At 43.2% G+C, this 9,678-nt stretch overlaps 1 pseudogene; it reads right to left on the minus strand.

Annotated features, from left to right (window-relative positions):
• Nucleotides 1-741: 741 nt before the first annotated feature.
• Nucleotides 742-1,197, minus strand: LOC130487865 (60S ribosomal protein L23-like; annotated as a pseudogene).
• Between the last annotated feature and the right edge of the window lie 8,481 nt (nt 1,198-9,678).

The following is a 9,678-nucleotide window of genomic DNA, read 5'->3' on the forward strand; positions in this document are numbered from 1 at the left end:
TGTATGCCAAGCAGATGCTCTACAAACTGAGCCACAGCCCCTCCCCAAATGTCCTTCCCTGAAAACGTGGAATTTTTGTTTCTATCATGGTGGGACCCAGTTTTTTTGGCAGAGTGGTTGGTGGGATCTAAGATACAAAAGGTTGAGAACTACTAGCATAGGGGACAAGATGGAACTTTGGGGAATCCCATAAGCAAAACATGGTGGCACTTACCTATAACTGATGTTCATTGAGTGTTTCTCTGTGCAGGCACACATGGGACATGCACAAGCAAACTGCAGACATTCTAAAAGCTTCTGACAGCGCAAGGTGCTCTCCCACCCTTCAGCATGATTTCTTGCTCAAACCATGTATAAATAAGGGAAGAGCACATCCTTCTCTGAATTTATTGAGGTCACCACTTGAGAACATACAACCATGGGCCAAAAAAAGCTCACATTGGGGACAGAGGGAGGGGCTGTGTGCTTGCTTAGGAGAACACACAGTGAATATCAGCTGCATGTAAGTGCGACTATGTTTTCATCATCATGTCTTCCGTGCAGTCCCTCATGGGAAAGCAACAAGCTAATTTGCCAATGAGAAGAGAGTGAAGCTCTTAATAATAATAATAAAAAAGGCTATGCAGGACTGCTTTGCTTAGTGCAGTCACTTCTGGCATCCATCTTGATAATATAGTCCTTCTGTTACCAACTTCTGCCAGCTGGTGAAGACTTTTTTTTTTGGGGGGGGGTACAACCACTTTTACTGGATTTTTACAAATAGCACAGGAGGAGTCTATGCGATGCTGCCAGCATTGGAAGCAATCCTTGCCCACAGATCTGCACACTCCTTGGCAACGGGGCCTGTGATAGCAGAGCCTTTCATTTCACCTTTGTTGTTGACTATCACCCCCGCATTGTCTTCAAAATACAGGAATACCCCATTCTTGCTCCTATATGATTTCCGTTGCCAGATCACCACTGCTGGATGAACCTTTTTCCGGAGTTCTGGCTTGCCTTTCTTGACGGTGGCCATTACCATATTACCCACGCCAGCAGCCGGCAGCCTGTTCAGGTGCCCCTTAATCCCTTTGACAGAGATGATGCACAGATTTTTGCCCCCCGTATTATCTGCACAGTTGATAACAGCTCCAATGGGAGACCGAGCGAGATGTGGAATTTCACACCAGAAGAACCGCCACGTCCTTGCTTAGACATCTTGAACTCCGACGGTGGAAGAGGGGGGTAAAAAAAGTGGTGAAGACTATTTTGTTTTGTTTGACATTCCCTCCATGATCCCTCCTTGCTGATCAATGTTTTGCTATTTTTGTCTTTGTACATACTTTAGCTCTGTTCTTAATTGTTTTAATGATATGTACATTTTGGGGGTGATTTTAACGTTCTTAAAAATATGATTTTATCACTTACATTTCAATTTGTTAGCCACCTTGGTGGCCCTGCCGACGTCAGAAAAATGGGAGATAATTTCCCCCCCCAAAATAAAGACAAATAAAATAACAGTGCTCAAGGATGGGTGATGGAGTGGACCAAGTGGTTACCTTGCAAAAGTTGAGGAGAGAACTCCGTATCTGAAGGCATATGAGGGAGCCTGAGATCTGGTAGAGTGAGTTGTACCGGAAGGGGGCACTTGATGACTACTTCCTTGTAGCATTCATGAATGAGGAATACAATCCAGTGTGAGATTGTCTGAGTGGAGACCTTACAAGCTTTTTTGGATCTCTGAAAGGCTACAAAGGGTTTTTTTTTTTTTCTGGACTGACATATCCTGTGTCAATAAAAAGAGAGAGCATGCTTGGCATCTAGGGAGCGTAATACCTTATCTTTGTCATCCATAGGCAGAGGGGAAAAGATGGGTACTACTATGTCTTGGTTTAGGTGGAAGGAGGAGACCGCCATGGGGAGAATGGGAAGACTGGGGCAAAGTACAACATTTTTCTTGTGGAACCTGAGGAAAGCAAGGCCCAATAGAAGTGCTTGCACCTTGGTCACCCTCCTGGCCAAGGTGTTAGCTACCAAAAGAGGAGGATTTGGCTGAAAAGAGTTACATAGAATAGGTGCCATACGTTCAAAAAGTTTGGACATGGATTTTGAGAGAACTAGAAAAAGGCAACATTGTGGAGTAGGGATAATAGAAGGGGATAAAGATCATTTCAGTCCTTGAGGAAGGATTTAGATTCAGCTTGTGTTATGACAGACTTTCTCTATACAGAAACATGGAAAGCAGATATAGCAGCAAGATGCATCTTGATCACAGAATTAACCAGGTCCTTATTTTTCAGAGTAACTGTGTGTGTGTTAAGTGCCATCAAGTCGCTTCCGACTCATGGCGACCTTCTGAATCAACGTCCTCCAAAATGTCATATCTTTGACACCCTTGCTCAGATCTCGCAAATTGAGGGCTGTGGCTTCCTTTATAGCAGGGTGGGGAACCTCAGGCCCGGGGGCCGTATGCGGCCCCCGAGGACATTTTATGTGGCCCTCCGGAGCTCCGGGGCCCTGCTGCAGAGGTGGGGCGCAGGGCGGCCCTCCCAGAGGGTGTTCCTGGCTTACAGCAGTGCTGCGGCGCCCTTTGGACCTCCTCTCGCCGACTGTTGGCTGTTGAGCAGCGAGAGGGAGGGGGAAAGAGGCTGGCGGCTCCCGGCGGCAGAGCATGCATACAGGAGCCGATTGGGCTTCGGGGGGGGGGGCTTTTGTGGACTCTGGGGAGGAGAGGGCATGGAGACTGGGTCCTGGTCGCACGGGGCCAGCGTGCGCGGGTGTGTGTGTGGGCGGGAGGGAGGCTTTTCTCTCTTTTCTTCCTCTTTTTCTGTCACTCTTTCTTCTTTCTCTCCCTCTCTTTCTCCCTCTTTTTCTGTCTCTTTCTTTGTCTCCCTCCATCCTTTTCTTTGTCTCCCTCCGTCCTTTTCTTTGTCTCCCTTCGTCCTTTTCTTTCTTTCTCCCTCTCCATTTCTTTCTCCCTTTCTCCCTCCCTCCCTTTTCCTCTTTCTTTGTTTTCCTTCCTCCCTTGCCGATCGACTGCGGGCTGCGCCCCCCTGGCACCTCGTTTGCTCGGGCCCACTGCTGGCTGCCCTTCCGCCTGGGAGGGGGGAGTGGGGGCACCCTGCAGGCCTTCTCTGTGTGGCCTCCCCTGGGGTTGCCAACCTCCAGGTGGTGGCTGGAGACCTGGCAACCCTAGCCTCTTCCCCCCCACACCGGGAGATCTACACTTGGTATGGCCCCTGAATGATGTCATAAATGTGCAAATGGCCCTTGGCAGGAAAAAGGTTCCCCACCCCTGCTTTATAGAGTCAATCCATCAAAATAACTAGGTAATAAAAAACCATTGAGTTTCAGAGGTGATTGCTAGAGTTTCTGTGTCACTTCTGGGTAAACCCGGAAGTGGTAAAGGAAGGCCACTGTGATCACTTGCCAGCCTGTTCTCTTGTTCCTAGAGTCTAAGCAATGTCACACAGGCATTGAATGAACTCTTGAAACTCATCTCTGCCAGGCCTTGAAAACTAACCAACCATCAACTTTTGTTTGCTACAAAGCCCTGGCATGTGCATGCATGTGTGACGTGTACAGGGAGCTCCATGCAACTTAGCCCTCTGGAAATTTGGATCTGGACCACATTCAGCCTCGAACTATGAAGCTGAAATACACCCAAACTCTTGTGTTTCTCTAGAATACAATCATAACCTCCTGAAGCCTTTGTATGTGAGCCAGACACTGTCTCTGTGAGATTCGGTCTGCTTTAATGTGTCTTGAAACTACATCCCAGAGTCCCTCATGTTTTTGTCCAGCTAATGAGGTCAGAACCTCAGTAAATGTCAGGCATGCGAGGAACACGGCACAGGGGTCGTGGACATACATGCAATGGAGACAAAAGAGTTGCAGTTATAATGTGTATTAATACTAAGGGGGAAAGGCCAAAGCTGTACGTTAAAGGAAAGCAGAACACAAAAGAAACTGCTCAAAATGCTGAAGCTCCCCTCCTCTTATGGTAAACTTGGCTATTCAATAAGGGGGAAAGCTAAAACAGACTATTCTTATTGGTAAAATTCATGATCTGATGTGTTCTTAAAACCTCAGACTATAGTATTGATTATTATTTTATTGGTATGCACAATGTGCTGGACATTTTATAGACTGAAGTAAAACTCAGTTTCTGTCAGTAGACAAAAAATTATTTGACTGTTGTTTGCTTTCCATCGAGGCAAAATGATGACTTGATTTATTTTCTTCAGCCATTACTGCATACATGGTCAGGAAAGAAAGTCCAGAAGTTTGAAAAATCTACCCCTTGCTTGCAAATATCATTCAAGGTTACAGATGAGGAGTGAGAAGAACTTGCATCTTGTCTTGCTTAGACTGCGTCTCACAAGAATTCAGGTGCAATTGGACTGGGTGTTAAACCAAGTTCAGCTGTTATGGAAGTCCCATTCTCTCCAGCAAAGAGGAAGAGGGCAATGAGATGTCAGCATGGATCCCTTCTAACAAGACCCAATTTTGATTGGATGCATATTCTATGACTTTCTATGCCACTGATTGTTAGCAAGAAGTGAGCTTGAGTTCTTTATTAGAATCTGCAATTATGTTGCTGGGTAATGCCATGCAAGTTGTCTTCAAATGCAGGGCCTTTTTTGTTAAATCAGGAACATTATAATGTTAATAGAACCTTACTGGGACCCATGTGGAAAAAGAGCCATGCAGGTTGGGCCACTACTGTGAGGAGGTAGCAGCTGTTGAAACTGCACCAACCCTTCCTCCATCAGCAGAGCAGGGCCTGTGGAGAAAACACAGAAGGAATGATTTCACCCACTTCCCTCTCCAGTAGGGTTGCCAGGTCCCACTTCACCACCGGCGGGAGGTTGTTGGGGCAGAGCCTGAGGAGGTGGGGTTTGGGGAGGGGAGGGTCTTTAATGCCATAGAGTCCAATTGCCAAAGCGGCCATTTTCTCCAGGTGAACTGATCTCTATTGGCTGGAGATCAGTTCTAATAGAGATCTCCAGCTAGTACCTGGAGGTTGGCAACCCTACTCTCCATCCTGCAGTGTTCTGACCTGCACGGCTGTTGCTCGGCATGGGATCTGCAATCCCAGGAATGATCTTTCTTGTGGTCAGAAGGAACTGCAGGAATGGAGAGGAATGCTGGAAAATCAGCGTTCCAGGCATGCATGGTTAGATACAGACCAGGGAAAAATACATCTCTCCTTCTGGAAGTGGCTACCAGGAAAGGACTGGAAATCCATTGCCTTTGCATTAGTGGCTTTTCTTCATGTGATGGTTTTAAAATAGAATATAGACTTATTTCCTATCTTGCACTTTGATAGTCATTGTGAGATGTTCATCTTTGAACATGCATGGAGCTACTTTTCCTTAGATCTCTGAAGGTGAACTGATCTGACCCTTCCCTTCAGCTACCTCCTCTGCCACTACTTGTTGAAAGGAAAGCATTGCCACACAACTACATAATGAAATCCTCAGAATCCTGGAGGCCACAATGGAGGGGGGAGAATAGCCTTTCTATGGTTTGGTACCCTCCTCGAAGAACCTGAAGGGGTTAAAGCTGGGTTGTGAAGGGATTTAAACAGCAGGCTATTTCTGGAGGAAGTGAACTGGAAAGGACTTTTGTTTCTGTAACACTTGGCACAATCTGGGAGAGCTGGCAGAGAGACCCGAAAGCAATAGATGAGATTTCTGATAAAGGTAGAGCTAATATATAATTCGGTTTTCAACAGAAAGCTTTTTTGTTAAAAAAAAAAGTCTGAGTTTAAGAGGGTCACCCTACAAATATTGAAGTGGCTTAGGCTTATAGTTTCACCTCACATTCTGAAACTTTCAAAAGACCCTTTCAATTTCCCTGCTTTTAGAATCCTTTTAAAGCAGACTGCTGGAGAACACAAGGAACAGGTGTATGTCAGTTGGGACTATATTAGGGGAAGTGGAAAGCTTGATGCCTGTCAGGTTCGATCATAAACACGATATCACTAAATACTGAGCAGCGGAATGGCTAATATTAGTTCATTCTATAGCAAGACCCCTATGTTTTGTAATGGGTTTTGAGCCTTGCCTTTATTCCAAAAGGCAGTCAGTCTCCAGTTGTGGATTTTGTGAGTGGTTTTTGTTTGTGTTTGGTCAAAACCTTCATAAAGAAATAATGGTGGGATAAAGGTAGAGTACCTCAGTGTCATTAGGGGGCTCAAAACACCAACACAATTGCCTAAAGATGTGTTTTCTTGTTGCCTCAGGACCACCATTACCCTCCTAAAAGCCCAAAGTAATGAAGATCTGTTGGATCTCTCAGCACTTACCTGCTCTATCCCTTTATGACTAAAATAAACAAGGAGTTCCCCCCCCCCAAAAAAAGTCTGCCATTACTAAAATGTGTTCAATGGGCTTGTTAGAACCAACTAGTTTTGAGCAAATGGCATCCCTTTGATTCTGATGTATGATTATAGGAGATGAGAAAGCCGGAAACCATCATCGGCTCTCTTGGAACTTACATGACGCAAGCTGTGTATGCAGGCTCTATTAAGAGCTGAAAGCTGGCATTATCATTAGGCCTTCCATTCATGAAAGGCTGCACCTTGCTGTTCAACCAAGTGCCGTCTCCCTAGACTGGATGTCAAACACTGGTAATTATTGGATTAGGCACAGTTAACACTCTCCTGTGGCCGAAAAAAAGGCCCAAATTAAAACAATGGGCTTTGGGATATGCAAAATTCAGTACGAGAGGAGAACTTCATCGAATGAAATATTTGTTAAAATCCCGATCTCATTATTTGACACGAATAAATTGCTATTGTTCTCTCGGTTCTCCATTTGCCAAAAGTAATAGTGACCTCCCCATGGTATTTTGGGCAGTAGTGATAACTCAGGTATTCAATTGTCACTGATGAGGAGTGACTGAGGAAGGAACCACTCTCTTACCAGCAGTGTTAGGAGGCAGCAGGACATGGTTCAGCACTGTGAAGATACACAGCGGCTGATTGGCTGCCAGCGGCTGATTGGCTGCCAGCACCTGTGTAGGGCATCATCTTCCCATGTGGCTGCTGCTGGCCACTCAGCCACTATATATACTTGCACAGTACCCAAGCACTTGTTGCCTCTGCTTCAGAGGCAACATGGGGTGTGGGTCATATATCTTCTTTAGTCACTTCTTACATGTCACACCATATCATCTTTTGCCACTGAATTTCAGGATACAAACTATTAAAGTCTTGTTCGAATAAAGGCTGCTGTTCTTCAAACAATGGCATCTTGTGGTGTATCACTTCCCAAAGTGGACTTTTTGTGTGTGCCTGCACTGTGTGCCAGCTTTTATTTCTGGAGTTTTTTTGGTGGGTGGGTTGGTATTAATCCTGTTTTATCTGGGGATGGTCTTTTGTAATGATGCTACTTTGTAAGAGTTTCAGTTGAACCTAGTGCTCCTTTTCATCATCTTTTATCTTTAGTGATATTATGGTTGTTGATTTTATTGTTCATATTAATACTTTTGCTTTTAAATTTTTTGTCTTTTTTAAATGAATGGTGCGCTACAAATCATATAAGAAAATAATCAGCACTAAAATAAACTAATTAGTACAAAAGATTCCCTTTTAGAGTGAATAAAAATACAGTATAATAGAATATGTGACAAGGACTCCTCTGCTCTTGCTGTACACACACATTTTCTCATCTCTCTGGGCTGATTTAGAAATCTACCCAGAAGAACAGCCGAACAAGAGATCTCCTCTGTTTGCATTTTTGGCTGCCCACTGGATTTAAGAACACTATGCAGAAGACGAACAAAGCATATTTTCTTGTCATGAAAACTCAGAACTGAGAGCTTAAAGAGTTTTTCCTAAATATTATCTTATTATGAATCTATTGTAGTGGAGTTGTTAAAGCTTTTCACAGAGGAGACAATAATTATCTTCTTTTTCCAAAATATTGCTTTATTGAACATACTGTTGCATTGTTATCATGTTTCTCATGCCTAAGACAATATCATTCAATAAGTACTCTCATTCAATAACTACTTGGGCTGTTACAATGTTGAATGCAGTTTTTACATTCAGTTGATCCATTAAATTGTATAACAGGTAAAGAAAGCTATTTCAGCAAAATTCATCCAGCATTCAAATTCAACCATCATTCCAATCACTCCTCTGCACTTAACCGTTAACTTCACCAGAATCTGAGGAACTTATTGGTTTCCATGGGACTGATCTTGGCTGCACTCTGAGGCCAATATTTTAGGTCTTAGGAAGATGGCTGTAGTTTGGGGGATACTATTCACATGTGTTATCTCAGTAATACTTATTAAAACAACCTTATAAGGCAAGTCAGTATTATTTTCTCATTACATATGGTGAAGGAATCTTCACGCTTATGTGCCTGATTGCCAAATCATCAGGGATGGTCTGGGCTTCTATATGTGAGGAAAATCCTAACTTTGCAGAGATCTTGGGAGACCTGTAAGGCACAGCTTTTCCAATGTGCTTTTGGTGACTTGTGAGTGGAGGTCAATTATTATGATGTTGTAAATGTCTCACTCCTTTTTATTTGTAGCCTGCTTCTGTGAAATAAGACTTTAGCTGGTTTTAATTAGGGAAGCTGCTTGGAATCACACTGAGAGAAAAGTGGGATATAGATATTTTAAATAAAATATTAAATTAAAAAAGGCTAGGATTACTAAGGCTATCCAGAGAGTTTTTGTTAGAAAATTTCCAACCAGGTATTTCTCCCTCAATAATCAAAGTTCCTTACCATTGAATAAGGAGCCCCGGGGTGCACAGTGGTAAGCTGCAGTACTGCAGTCCAAGCTCTGCTCACGACCTGAGTTCTATCCCAACGGAAGTCGGTTTCAGGTAGCCGGCTCAAGGTTGACTCAGCCTTCCATCCTTCAGAGGTCGGTAAAATGAGTACCTAGCTTGCTGAGGGTAAAGATGACTTGAGAAGGCACTGGCAAACCACCCCGTAAACAAAAGTCTGCCTAATAAACGTTGGGATGTGATGTCACCCCATGGGTAAGGAATGACCCGGTGCTTGCACAGGGGACCTTTACCTTTTTACCACTGAATAACTCATATATGTATAATGTGCTGGTGATTGTTGTATTATAAAGTGGTGGCTGTTTTCTTGATTGTGTTCTTGAATGGAAAAGGGACTATAAATAGATTTAATTCAAGAAAGAAAGAAAGAAAGAAAGAAAGAAAGAAAGAAAGAAAGAAAGAAAGAAAGAAAGAAAGAAAGAAAGAAAGAAAGAAAGAAAGAAAGAAAGAAAGAAAGAAAGACTGTTTAAATCAAATCAAGCACATCAGAGAGCCTCACATGTGATATTCCCAAATGTATCATTATTGAAATACTACAAAATCTATATATCACATATATATAGAAAATCTCACAGTTATGATTTCTGATGTAATAGTTAAACATGACAGATTCATTTTTGAAAATGTGAATGAATTCTCAAACAGAATGTTTGGGAATGACTAAGACCTTGGAGAGTTGCTGTCAATCAGAGTAAAATGGTGCAGTACTAGACTAATGGTCTGAACATGGTAAGGCAATGTTCTTATCACACAAAGGTATATTTCTTCTACCATCATCATTTATGGAATGTATTCATTCTCCCCAGTGTCTAACTGGATATCATACTGGCAGAATTCACATTGAATTGCTGTTACTTTTCCATGGGATGTTTTTACCAAAA

This window comes from Euleptes europaea, chromosome 15 (genome assembly GCF_029931775.1).
Source record: "Euleptes europaea isolate rEulEur1 chromosome 15, rEulEur1.hap1, whole genome shotgun sequence".
Lineage (NCBI taxonomy): Eukaryota > Metazoa > Chordata > Lepidosauria > Squamata > Sphaerodactylidae > Euleptes > Euleptes europaea.